At 46.2% G+C, this 12,503-nt stretch overlaps 1 protein-coding gene across 5 annotated transcripts in view; it reads left to right on the top strand.

Moving 5' to 3' along the window:
* Positions 1 to 12,503, top strand: part of SUSD6 (sushi domain containing 6) — a 91,617-nt gene that overhangs the window by 1,270 nt on the left and 77,844 nt on the right. The window contains exons 2-3 of one of the 5 annotated variants that reach the window (XM_042047064.1): positions 785 to 929; positions 9,713 to 9,825. The gene's annotated coding sequence lies outside the window, so the exon portion shown is untranslated. Of the gene's footprint in view, positions 1 to 76; positions 930 to 9,712; positions 9,826 to 12,503 lie in introns of those variants that run through there. The other 4 variants (XM_042047069.1, XM_042047068.1, XM_042047063.1 and 1 more) reach the window with 4 other exon arrangements.

Below are 12,503 nucleotides of genomic sequence, written 5' to 3'. Positions count from 1 at the left end.
GGGGCTGGCTCGGGGCTGGCTCGGGTGGCGGGTAAGCGCCCGGCCCGCGAGGAGCGTGTCCCTCCCTGCAGGCACCCCCGCTCCCTGTGTGCGCATCCCTCCATCCGTGCGTCCTGCCCTGCACCTGCCCCTCCGAGCTCACGTCTTTCCCTGCAGACCTTCCCCAAATGAGCGGCACTTTCACGGTCGTGCCCCCTGTTTTGCACTGTTCCTGCACACAAACAAGCCCATCTGTATTTAACGTTAATGTAGACAAAGATAAAAGGGGTGTAAGAAGGAGCAGGAGATGCTAACCCAGTTGTACAGATGGCAAACTGAACCCCAGGGAGATGAAGGTGCCTTGGGCCGCCTAGGGAATTCACGCCAGAGCTGGAAAGGAATGGTAAAGCTCTCAGATTTCAGTTCAATGCAGTTTCCAACCATGAAACCTTATTCCTTTTGTGCCAGTGTAAGTTACTGCTTGATGCAGAGATGTGTCAGGCAATACAGTACACCTTTTTGAGTACCCACTTTGAATATGGTGCTTGCAGTTACTTTGAAATATCCCTGGTTTCTACAGGGATCCTGGGCTCAACAGCCTCAATGCAGTCGAGAAATGCTTTGCTCTGGAAATACCATTCAGCCAAAAGAGGATCGCTGCTGCTTGTGGAGGTGCAGAGCATCTGTGCCACTTAGTGGAGCAACTCTGATTTTTTCAGGCAGAAGACAGGCGTAGTAAACGCACCATTAGTCACTGTGTTATGAAGTCAATGATTTTCAGCAATTTCTCATTTAACTTCTGCAGGTACAGCTTAATATGCTTTGCTTTAATACAGAAGGATATGATACTCGCCAAAGGACTTTCCAGGATGGCCCAGGACAAGGATACAGAGCAACAGAAGGACCCAAAAAGGCCTGGGAGTTCTTAGCAGAAAGCTGAGGAGCTGCAGGTTGGTTGTCATTTCATATTGTACAGGCAAAGACTTTGAACTGTGCTCATCCCGGTGCTGATGAATGCACAGGGTAATGATGCATCCACAGCAAGTGAGCAAACTCCACCAATAAGCCATATTGACTAGTCTGATCTCATTCATTCATCGTCATGATAGTCTGCAGGGGACAGGTACAGAGTTTGTTTATTAGTCACGAGAAAAATCCTCAGGCCAGGGAACAGCTCTCTGCTGTCTGAAGAGCCCAGCTTTCTGGCTGATGGGGCTAACCATTACTACTTGCTGTAGCACCGTAGCTACAAGCCACAGCCGTGTTCCCTCCTCATGGGAAATATTAAGCTGGTAGGTGTATATGCCAGGTAGGGTGTAGGCTCCTCCAAGTTTTTGGCAGGTTGCTATTTCAGCCTTCATTGGGACTGTATTTGAGCCTTGATCTTTTCAGGTTTCCTTGTGGATCTTTGGGAGTCCTGTAAGTGGTCTCTCCCAAATGCAGTTAAAAAGGGATTTATCAGGAGATTTGTAGAAGCAGCTGGATGTGACGTTAGGAGACATTACCACACACTATCCAAACATGGAATCATATCCCTACCTCGTCAAGACTAAAGGAGATTTGGGATAGGGAAGGAGGAGATCACTGGAGGAGTTTAAGTGGATCGCTGCTAGTGAGTCATTTTCCCAGACACAATTATAAAGCCTAATTCTCTGTTGGCTAGATACGTCTAGAAATATGTGTGCTGAGGTGGAGCAGTACTATAAGGTTACCTTTAATAAACATTTTCCTGTTTTGCCTCACTACTAATGATAGCAAGAGATGCAGGGCAGTGGAAAACTGGAACTACAGATTGAGTGGGTGGAAATTTTTGTATCACTTTGACAAATTCTTCCATATGTCTTCCATTGCTCATGTATTAAGTACTTTCTTCCCATCCAGCTTTAAAACTGCCCATACCTGAGTTCTTCTCTGCTCTCTTCATGAGAACTATTTCACAACCTACTACAGCTCATTGGTAAAAGCTTTTAAGTTACTTTCAGCTTTGGTTTTCCCTCTCTTTGTTTTGTCTTCTCTAAGTAATTTGCACTCCCTCCTGCTTGGGTGTATGCCTTACAAATGTTTGTAAACTGTTTCTATGTCCCCTCAGAGACACAGAACACATACTGTCATCACAAATCAATCTCCCATAGTTGCACAAGAAGCTGTCACCTGTCTCCTCCCAGTGTGTCACTCTCATGGTAGCCACAGCCCTGAACTTAGGAGTGGGCTCCTGCCCAGCACTGAGCTCTGTGCTGCCTGGCAGGGTAGCTGTGTGCTCATTCCTGGTGCTGGAGCGTTGCCTTCCTCCTCCCTAGCTAATTTCTTTGTGTCCCCTTCTCTAATTATCTAGCTCTCCTAAGGCTAGATCAACATAGTTTGACTTTCCAGAACTCTTCCTTCCTCTGTCAAGAGGAATGTTAGTTCGTGAATTATTTCCTCCTTGCTAAATAGCCTTTGTTTTCCAGGTTGAATCCTGTCTTCCTCTAGTTTGCAATTTCTACTCTCTGTCTCAGGCTGTTTATACCGTTCTTGGGACGACCCTGACCTATTGTCAGCTCTCAGCCTGTTCCCTATTGCTTAGACTCTTGCTGGTTTTGCACCAGAGTATTTCTGCACCTTCCTGAGCCCTGCGGATAAGGGGAAAGTGACAGCCTTGGGGAGAGGAGAGTAAGGAGCCCTCTGACACAATTTTTGCTGGTATCTTCCAGGCATATTGTCCTTCTCTTCCTAGTTGCTGCTGGGACACAGGCACCAAGCATCTGCCCAAATATGTCCCTTCCCTGCCCAGATGCAGCTCCTGCCCCTCTCCCAGGATACACCAGACCCTCTCCAGCACAACCTTTTTCTGTCAGCTGGATGGTTTAAGCATTATTTTAAAACTTTAATGAGGTACTCAGTCTAATGTCTTACTGATCCCCATCGCCGTGGTATCCCTGGTTCTTTCCCTCTGAACAGCCACTTGTCACATGCCATAATCCTTTGTTTACAGTCCTGCAGCTCATCCACCTGAATGATTTTGCAACCTGCTATGTGATAATGCTGAACATAAAGTCCCATTTGACTTTATACATTGGGCTTTCCTGATAGCCAAGGTCCAAAGCCCAGCATGCGACAATGTCAGTGTAACAACCTGACAAAAGCCAAAGTCCTCCGTGAGATTTCGGTGTTGGTTCCTTTTTTACATTTCACATGCTTTGCCTTTGGTTTTTGTCACTCTGTGCTTCTGCTTTGCCTGCAGTACTGGCACAGCCTGCCTTTCCCTTCCTCCATGGGTGGCAGGATGCTCCTGCTGCCGCAGACTGCCTGCTGGGGAGATGTGGGCAAGGCTTCCCTCCTCTGCAGCCCCCTGCCAGGCTGTTCTGGTGTGGTGAGTGCACAACATCCTGAGAGACTTCAAAGTAACCACCCAAAGCTGAGGCACCGTTCCCACCGCTCACAGCCCAGAGGCTCTCCCTAATGTTGTCATCTGTGGCTGACCCTCATTGGAGTCTCTAGGCAAATGGAGCTTCTGGCTGGGGCAGATGCACAGAGCAGGGATGCAGAGAAGAGATGGGGTGTGAGGAGGTAGCTGGGAATGGTGACATATGGTGGGGGTGATGCAGAGGGCTACTGCCAGAAGCAAAATGTTTGGCAGCCACTGGGGACAGACTTGCACTGCAAATACTATATCTTTCACTCTAATATAAAGCTGGAGTCTAAGGCCAGTGTGCTGGCAGAGAGTTGTTATTCGTGTTTATCTTGCTGGGTAACACCATGGGGTGTGCTGTTTGCTGTCTCACTGAAACCAGTTAGTCCTCAGTAACTAAAAGATTTTGTTGGTCCTTGGCTGAAAGGATCTGCAGAGAGTTGTCTCTCTCTGTATTAAGGACTGGCAGCAGTGTTGCTGCATGGATGTCTTCTTGGAGTCAAGCTGAACAGCTCTCTATTTGGCTTTGTGCAAGTTTGGCACATCTGCAATAGTTTTGTATTTGGGTAAACCTAGTCAGTTACCAGGGCTGTTTGAAAAAAATATGGTAGGCTGGCAGAGAAAATGAGGGGGAAAAACCTTGTCACTGCATATTTCCATGGAAACAATATAGATGTAAGAGTAGATTTTATTTGGGTTTTGGGATATTCTGTTGTCAGTGGTTATATCTGGAGCAATTAGAATGTTGGCCTATATTGGCACAAACCAAACCCCAGATGTGGCTGTTGAACCTAAGGCACTCAGTTCTTCTGGTCAGGCCTTGCTTCTTTAGAGAACTTACGGGTTGTGGGGGAGTTATGGAGCCTTTGCACACGGTGAATCATGGAGGATTTGGCCCCAAGATCATAGGGCAAACTTAAGATGAGGTAAAAAAATACCTGAAATTAGTATGAGGATGTTTTTGTTATGAGAAGTCTGAGTACACCACTGGAGTGAGCCATGCAGGACTACAAACTACATGTGTATGAGCTACTATCCATATACAAATAGTGCAGTCACCCAGAATAGTCTCTAATAAGCAAGTGCCATTGAGTGTAAACTCAACAGGAAGGTTACATCCTAATGCTGCATGGTTACATTTTCAAGCTGAAGCCAAAATGCAATTACATCCCATTCATTTACTTGAAAACTGTTGGTTTTGAGCAAATGATCAGTCTTCCATGCTGCTTCAGTTTCCAAGCTGTGCTATTTATTCTAACACAGCCTGGAAATCACAACATGAAGCTACTGAAGAACAGTGGGAAGTATGACATTGCTGGTGATACTCTTCAAGGGAAGTAAAATGCAAAGTGGAATCAAACAGAACAAACTGTCAGATTAAGACTGGAGATTTTAAATTATTTTCATTTAAACTAATCTGAGGTGTGTATTAGCTGAATAGTAAGATTCTTTCTCTTTTTGTATGATTTCTACCTTCAGCACTGCTTGGATTTTATTGGTTAGGTATTTTTAGAACTGCAAAAATCTCACATCACTCCTCCTTTGCCTATCAGAAGCCATCAGAACATAGTATTCTAGGATATAGTATTTAATGTTCCAATTTAAATATGAGCTAGTTTTCCATTCCTAGATTGTACTTGGTCTTGCCTGATGGTACTGTGCCAAGGAGCTGGCAGACAGAAGGAAGAGATTTGCTGTCTGCTTCTGCTCTCATCTGGGAGTGATGCACATCAGGGAGCATGAGAGAGGTCAGGATTTGGAATCTGGACCTTTCTTTGTTTTGTTATCCATACACCCATGCTTATGGAGTGTAAAGGATGTATATGGGGCCTTTGCATTCAGCCTGCATTGGTGTCTAATATGGCCTGGGGAGAAAGGCAGAGATGTTAAACCCATGATGCCTGCTCTTGAATTCAGGAGAACTGGAGGACAAATATTCCACTCATGGAGGCAAAGTGAACACACATGGGCAGGTTTGCATCACTCACCGACATTAGGTCCACAGGAGGTTGCCCAGGCCTGAGTTGCCCCTGCTGTTTTAACACTGTTTAACAATGACCTGAGCCACCAACACTGCCATGACTTTGGCCAAAGCCCCGTATGAATAATTCTGCTTAATTACCGGTGAATGGCTGCAGCTGAAGTCTACTACCCATAATGATAGGATTACATTTAAATTCCTCAAGTTATACCTATAGCTATATGTTTAGACTTTGGAGGGGATAAACTCTATTATTCTTTTACAACATGAGCTGGGATTATGAATTCCTTAGGCATCAGAGAGCATCTGTCCAGAACCGCAGAGGCCATACCAGTTCCAATGCAGTTCAGAACTCATCATCTGAATCCCATGTCAACAAAACCTCCCCAAGAGGGGAAACTGTTCTACCTGAAGAATGAGTAATTGCAACTGGAGACGGTGCCAAATGGATTTTTCTTTTCTATTGGGCTGATTTCTGGGAATAAAGCCAGCTGGAAGACTGCTAGAAGAAAATCTCCTAGCTCTGATCATATTTGCAATCACTTTTTATGCCAGATGTTGCCTCACAAAATATGAAAGTCAGCAGACAGTAGTTTTAGTATGCAGCTTGAAAAGGACTGAGTTTTCTATAAAGAAAAGAAAATGAAGATTTGCTGCTTCCTTGAGGTGTACAGAGTCTGTGTATAGCCAAACAATGCAAAATTGTGTGGAAAGAACAGGTGGGAATCCAAGAAGTTAACGAATGTCCTGTGACAAAAACCTGCTGTGTAATAGAAAGACATCTACAGCTACCCTTAATTTTGAAGAAAAAGTCAAGAGATGCCTGACTTTCTTAATTTAATTTTCAGAGTTGACAGAGGAGAAGCTGAGAGTAAATTTGGCTGCTTTTTGGAAATCATGGAACATGAAGTTGTTGGAAAGAAGGAAGGGTTGAGAACAATGGGTGTTAGATAGGAACAGGTTCAGTTCTTTGCTTGTCACTTTTTTACTGAGCAAGTGGTGTGAGTTGGTATCTATGGTATCTGTACCGCCCTCTTCCATCTGTGAAGAAGAATAATAGCACCTTCCCTAAGCAGTGCATAGCCAATGTGATAATGAAGCCCTGTATTAAATATATTAGATAAACTTGGCAGTGAGAGGGTTTCAAATGTTTGGAAGGTAACTTAAATTGCTTACAGGATTTTATGGTGAAGGAGGTCTTGTCCTTTGTCCTCTTTGAAACAGAATCCCTCAGACAAGCAAGAGTGATCCCCTTTACCTCTTTACTGTAACACATAAGCAATGATGCAGCTACTGTATCATTGAACGTACTAAAGGGATGGATAGTTTCCCATAACAGTTCTGTAGAATTGGTGCTTCCTATGCATGTGTATATAGGTCAGATCCTGCAGTTTCTCTCCTTGAACTAACAGTCTCACTGGACTCAGTGATTTGGGTTTTGTTGTACAATTTTTTTCTTCCAACCCTCATGCTTTTAAGCACAGTGTAGGGATGAGATTCATGAGATGATGCTAGTAGAGGTCCATGGCACTGAAGAACACCACAGTGAGATACCTGTGCAGCATGGCTGCTGTACAGTGGCACTGTGTCCAGGCAAATTGTTCTGCTGGGATTTGAGTGCGATTCTCTGGGACATGGGGTAGGTGCTGATTGTACCCAAATGAAGCAAATGCTAAGAAGGCAAATGTGATCTTCTGGTTTATTGGGCAAAGTGTCTCTGATAGAGGTGAGGAGTACACCACTGGTTTGCAAGCTACTGAGGAGACCCTGTGCAGAACACTGTGGGTTATTCCAGTGTTGGGAAATCCTGCAGGCAAAACTCTGGTAAGATTAAATTGAGACAGCAGGGCTAGTTAGGATGATCAGTGAACCAGTAAGCTAGCCTTAGGACAGGGCACTAAAAGTGCTTCTATCCTTGAGCCTGTGGAATGAAATTTGAGGCAAGATGTGGCAGACTTTTAAAAATATGCAAGGGACCAGGCAATTTGCTCCACCAGTGCCTTTCATGTATCCTGCATTTTGCTGTGCTAACCCAGGGGCATGTCACATACACCCTCAGAAATGCAGACTCTGAAGAAACCGCTCCTGTAAAAAACAGGGTGGTTTGGTTGTTGACTTCAACATTAGCAAGACCTACAGGAAACTCCCTTTTCCTTGCTTTGAACATTTAGCCCTTAAGTGAAGTGGAATTAATACCATTTTGCTGTGTGGCTTGAAACTAGCACAACTGGAGCAGAAGTCAATTTGCTGTATTTGAAAGAAAATTAATTAAGGCCTCATTTGTTTCCCTCAGAGAGAAAAGCTCTGGGTAGTTTCCAGGAGATGATTTTTTTTGAGCTTCTCTGGTACAGGCCTATATGTACAGAACAAATGTAGTGCAGCTTCAAGACCCAAATCCCTATAAAATTGAGGTTGTGAGCTGAGTCTTCTGGCTCCCATGACAGCATGAAAGCCCTGGTGACTGCTCCACAACTGCATGTTGCATTTCAAGTCACAGAAAGGAAAAATCTCTTAATGCAGTGCATGTTTGCAGTACTCCAGGAAGGGAAATGTCATGGCAAGGATGGTGCTCATAGCCAGGTTTAGCCTTACCTGTTCTTCATCAGCAGACTGTGAACTCAAGTGCCCTAGCAAGGCAGAAGGGTGGATGGTGTGCCAAGATTTCTCTTTTATTCTTGTTTTTCCCATGTTGCTTTAATAGTCTTTTGGAGATGTGCTGCTCTATTTACATCTACTCTGAATAATGAATAATGCCTTGCTAAACACAAAAGAGGTGTGTGGGTTCCAGTGTATGATACTGGAAGTGTAACCAAGGGCTAGCAGAATGGGAGATGTGTGCAGAAGGAAGTGGGGAAAAAACAAAAGCAAACAAGAGATGTATAATCTACAGGAGGCTAATGGGCTGTGAGGATTTCAAAAGCACTTAAAAACTGATTTACTCCTGCACAAATCCTACTTCAAACAAGTTGCCCATGAATAGGTCACAGAGGTGTTACCAGCAAGAAGGCAAAGGAAGACGTGTGTGCGTGGCTGTCATGTATGCCCAAGTGGGAGATACTGTTTGCTAGAATGAGGCATGGCATGCTGGCAGCTCCAAGAAGCAAAAGGCATCTCTGATGTGATGCCAGCTACTTGCTTTCCCACTGGAATCTGGATGCAAGAGTTGATGGAAACAGAAAAAGGTGAGTAGCGCTCCTGCGTCATAGCGGTAAGAGCGCTCTCTGAGAAAAAAAGGCTTGTGAGAGAGTCCTCTGAAGCTAAAAAGTCTTTGATGACTGAGCTGGGAGCTCAAGGGTGTCTGTAACAGCCTTCCTTAGAGTGAAGCTGTCTTAGTCTTTTGGTTTGCTGGCTGGACAGCAATGTGGAGGAGAGAACAAATGGCATGGAGCAAGTACAGCACTCCCTCTGTCTGCGGGGGCACACAGCGCTGGGGAGAGGGAGGTCACATACAATGGTAACATTACCAGGGCTCATGGCCAAGGATAGATTGTGAGATTGTGTGACAGCCTGAAGTAACATTATCTCTTAGACTATGTTTTTTCTTCACTTCTGATAGTGCTTAGGCTGTCATGAGACCTTTTCCAGCTCAGTACTACCATCAGAAATCATATTTTATCAGTGGCTTCCCTTAGAAGTGAAGTTACCTTGAAATTGGAGTCATGTTAGATAATGTGGCACCTGAACAGACTTCAGTAACTTTTGAAGTTGTATTGGGTTTGCATGGCCAAGCTTTGGTAGTCAGGGGGAGGGGTACAGGGGCAGCTTCTGTGAGAAGTGGCTAGAAGCTTCCTCCATGTCCAGCAGAGCCAATCCCTGGTGGCTCCACAGACGCATGTGCCTCATCAAGGCTGGGCCAGTTAGAAATGGTGGTAATGCCTGTCCTTAAAGGACTGCACCCCACGGAAGAGTGACCTACACTGCAGCAGTTTGAGCAGGACTGTTGCCTGTGGGATGGACTCACGTTGCAGCACTTTGCAGAGAGCTGTTGCTTGTGAGGTGGACTCAGGTTGGTGAAGTTAATGGAGAACTGTCTCCCGTGGGAGGAATCCATAGTGGGACAGGGGAAGGATTCCTCTCCCTGAGCAGCAGGAGAAGCCATGGGTGATGAACTGACCATAACCCCCATTCCCTGTCTTTCTGCACTGCTGGGGGTGGAAGTAGAGCTCAGGAAGGAGGGAGGGGTGGAGGAAAGGTGTTTCAAAGGTTTTATTTTACTTCTTATTATCCTGCTCTGATTTTTTTACTAATAAATTCAATTAATATCTCTAATTCAGCCTGGTTTTGCCCATGATGGTATTTAATGAGTGATTTCTCCTGGGCCTGAACTCATGAACCCTTTGTTGTATTTTCTCTCTCCTGTGCAGCTGCAGAGGGGAGCGATAGAGAGGTTTTGGTGGGTGCCTGAAATCCAGCCAGCATCAACCTACTACAGAAGTCCACCATGGGATGGAAGGAATGGTTAGGTGTGTGCAGGAGGGTAAGAAGTACCATTTGTTTTCACAAGGTTGTGAAGGGCTTTCGGCAGTTTGAATGACAGAATACAAATTTCATGTCTGGGATTAAAAATATGTTTCTTTTATCTGAATAATCCAGTGGCAGGTCTGGATCCAGAGGGCAGCAACTGTCCCTGTGGGGCCTATCAAGGCATGCAGAACAGTGTGCATTTGCATCACTACGAGAGATGTTTTATATTGCTGTAGAACATGTCCTCTCCAGCCCAGCTTCCACTGCCATCCCACTGCTGCAGGTTTGCCAAAGGAACCAGGGCAAGATGTGGTGTGGGGTGTCCCACTGCCCCCATGTATGGGCTGCCCTTTTCCCTAGCCCTGTGCCAGTGAGTCTGACCGAATCCCATCGGTGTCTTTGCCAGAAAGGAGTGTATTGATGGACTAAGACTTCTGTGATAGTAAAACTCCCCCTGTGGAGTAAAAGCAACATCCATAACCATTGGATAAGAAATTGTTTAATTAGATGGGGCTGCACAAAATAAGCATGCTTTGACCTTCCAGTGAAGTTTGGCAGCTTTTATGCTTTAAAATTTCTATTACCAGAAATGAAATGTTTTGATGAATTATTTATTTTCATTTCTATTCAAGCAACCTGAAAGCAAACGTCAGGAAAATCGTGCCAAAATACCTGGGTTGAGACCATAAGCTTTGTGCCTTGGGGGGAGGTGCTCTGTTGGTGGCAACTCCGGACCTTCCTTTGTTGACACATGTAATAAAGAGAAAATGTTTCTTCAGAACCTGGAGCCTGAAAAGATTGGAACCAGTCGGTCACAGGCACTGGGCTGGAAGAGGGCTGTAACTGTTTTGTGGGCAGTTGGTGGCATTTACTTCCTCTGAAGCATTGGCAGTTGGCTGTTGCTGGTAACAGGAGGTTGGATCAGACTGGCTGGTGGTCTGATGCAGTGTGGCAAATCCAATGTAAAAGGCATTAGTTAATGTCTGTGTGATACTTTGGACATATAAGATGGTCTGTAAATGCTGATTTCTGTGATTCCATAATAAACAAAAAGCCAAGCGCAGCCACATTAGTGTATCTGAGGCCTCAAAGGAAGAGCATAGTATTTTTTATTACGGCTTGATACAGTTATAGAGAAATATGTATGAATGAGAATTATGGAAACAAAGTATAGCAGAGAAATTAAAAGGATCTCTAAATGTTTAAAAAAGTTGAACTGGTTGAAGCCAAAAATGTGATGAATCAGTCCCTAGTGAGAGGTCATTTTAGTGAGAATTTGCCAGGACCTTTCTCTGTGCATTAATGCCATGAGCAGAGGGAGTACCATGGCAGCCTCCGCACAGCTCTGTTATTTCAGAGGTACAAAAGTTTCTGAACTTTTCCGTCAGGTCCAGGACAGTTGCACTAATTGATCAAACCACAGCAAAACACAGGCCAATATTTTAATTCTGTGCCTTCCACCTTTGCATCTGAGATTTCACAAAAAGCAGCTGTGTGAATCAGCAGGTTTGTGTGCAGCTCTAGCTCCCACTCTTCCTTCCTGCCTTTACGCATGTTTTCTGGATGATGATGTAGTTTTTTCCTGCTTTTTGGTGTTGAAGTGCTTACAAGGGGAGTATTTATAGGGAATGTTTTGTGATGTATAATATTCATCTCCTACATCAGATGAAGTGATAAGGCATTGGTAAGCTATAACCTGTTATGGGCTTTTACTATGAATGATCACCATACTATTGCAGAAGAACAGTTAAACTTCCCTTTACCTTTCTAGTAGAACTACATATGGTTCCTTCCCCATATGAGAGGAAGAACAGCTCACTCTCCACAGCAAAACATGAATAATGTAGCAGATCCATAGAAGTTAGGTGTTATTTCAAGCAATAGAAGGGAAAGCAAAGCAAGGAAGCCTCCTTGATTCCCTTGATTGGGAGAGGCTGTAAAAAGCAGATGAAGAGAGAGGAGGTGGCAAAAAGGTGTAAGCATCCCACTACGCCTGTATGCACTAAAACGCTGTGAGCCTGAGTGTGACCTCCTTCCAGCCAGCACTGTGGCTCTGCTGGTGCTGCACAGCAGGACGGACCCCTCTGTGGCTTGTGCTACCACAGGCCTGTCGCCAGCGGAGTGACGAAGGGTCTGCCAGCAGGTGAACTGGTGGGACAGGGCAAGGAGCGGGCTGGCAGGACTGTGCCTGCCGCAAGAGCACTGGCGTGCCTTCTGTGCCACTGTGGCGAGTCCGCAGCAGCGTGCCCATGGCCGAGTCTCCGCTCTCCACAGCCGCGGCTAAGGCAAGGGGCACCCTCACCGTGCGCTGCCCCCGCGGCCCGGCGACAAGGGGCTGGCAGCGCAAGGAAGCGGCCCGGGCTACGCAGCACCGTTCTCCCCTGCTGCTGCAGAGCCGCTTCTGCTCTGGCAGAGAGCGGCAGAAGGCCGGAGAGGGCTTCAGCTCCGCTCACAGCCGCTGTTCCCCGGTGCCCGGCCAGGAGCGAGCGCCACGTGTCCGTGCAGCCGCACGCCGCCCCGCGGAGAGGGGAGAAGGCTCGCAGCATTCCCGCCCGCCTCCAACAGCGACCGTCGCTGGATGCGGGGGCACTTCCCGGCTCCGCTCCGTCCCGCGGCAGCGGCGGCTGCCGGGCCCCGGAGCGCGCTCCGCCCCCCGCGGGGCCGCGCCGCAGCGCCCCCCTGAGGCCGCGC

Source organism: Corvus kubaryi, unplaced genomic scaffold (assembly GCF_017639235.1).
Source record: "Corvus kubaryi isolate FWS band 111438036 unplaced genomic scaffold, C.kubaryi_AGA036_p1.0 66, whole genome shotgun sequence".
In the NCBI taxonomy this organism is placed as follows: Eukaryota; Metazoa; Chordata; class Aves; order Passeriformes; family Corvidae; genus Corvus; species Corvus kubaryi.
Note: the sequence above shows the minus strand (reverse complement) of the source record. Positions and strands in the feature narration are given on the sequence as shown.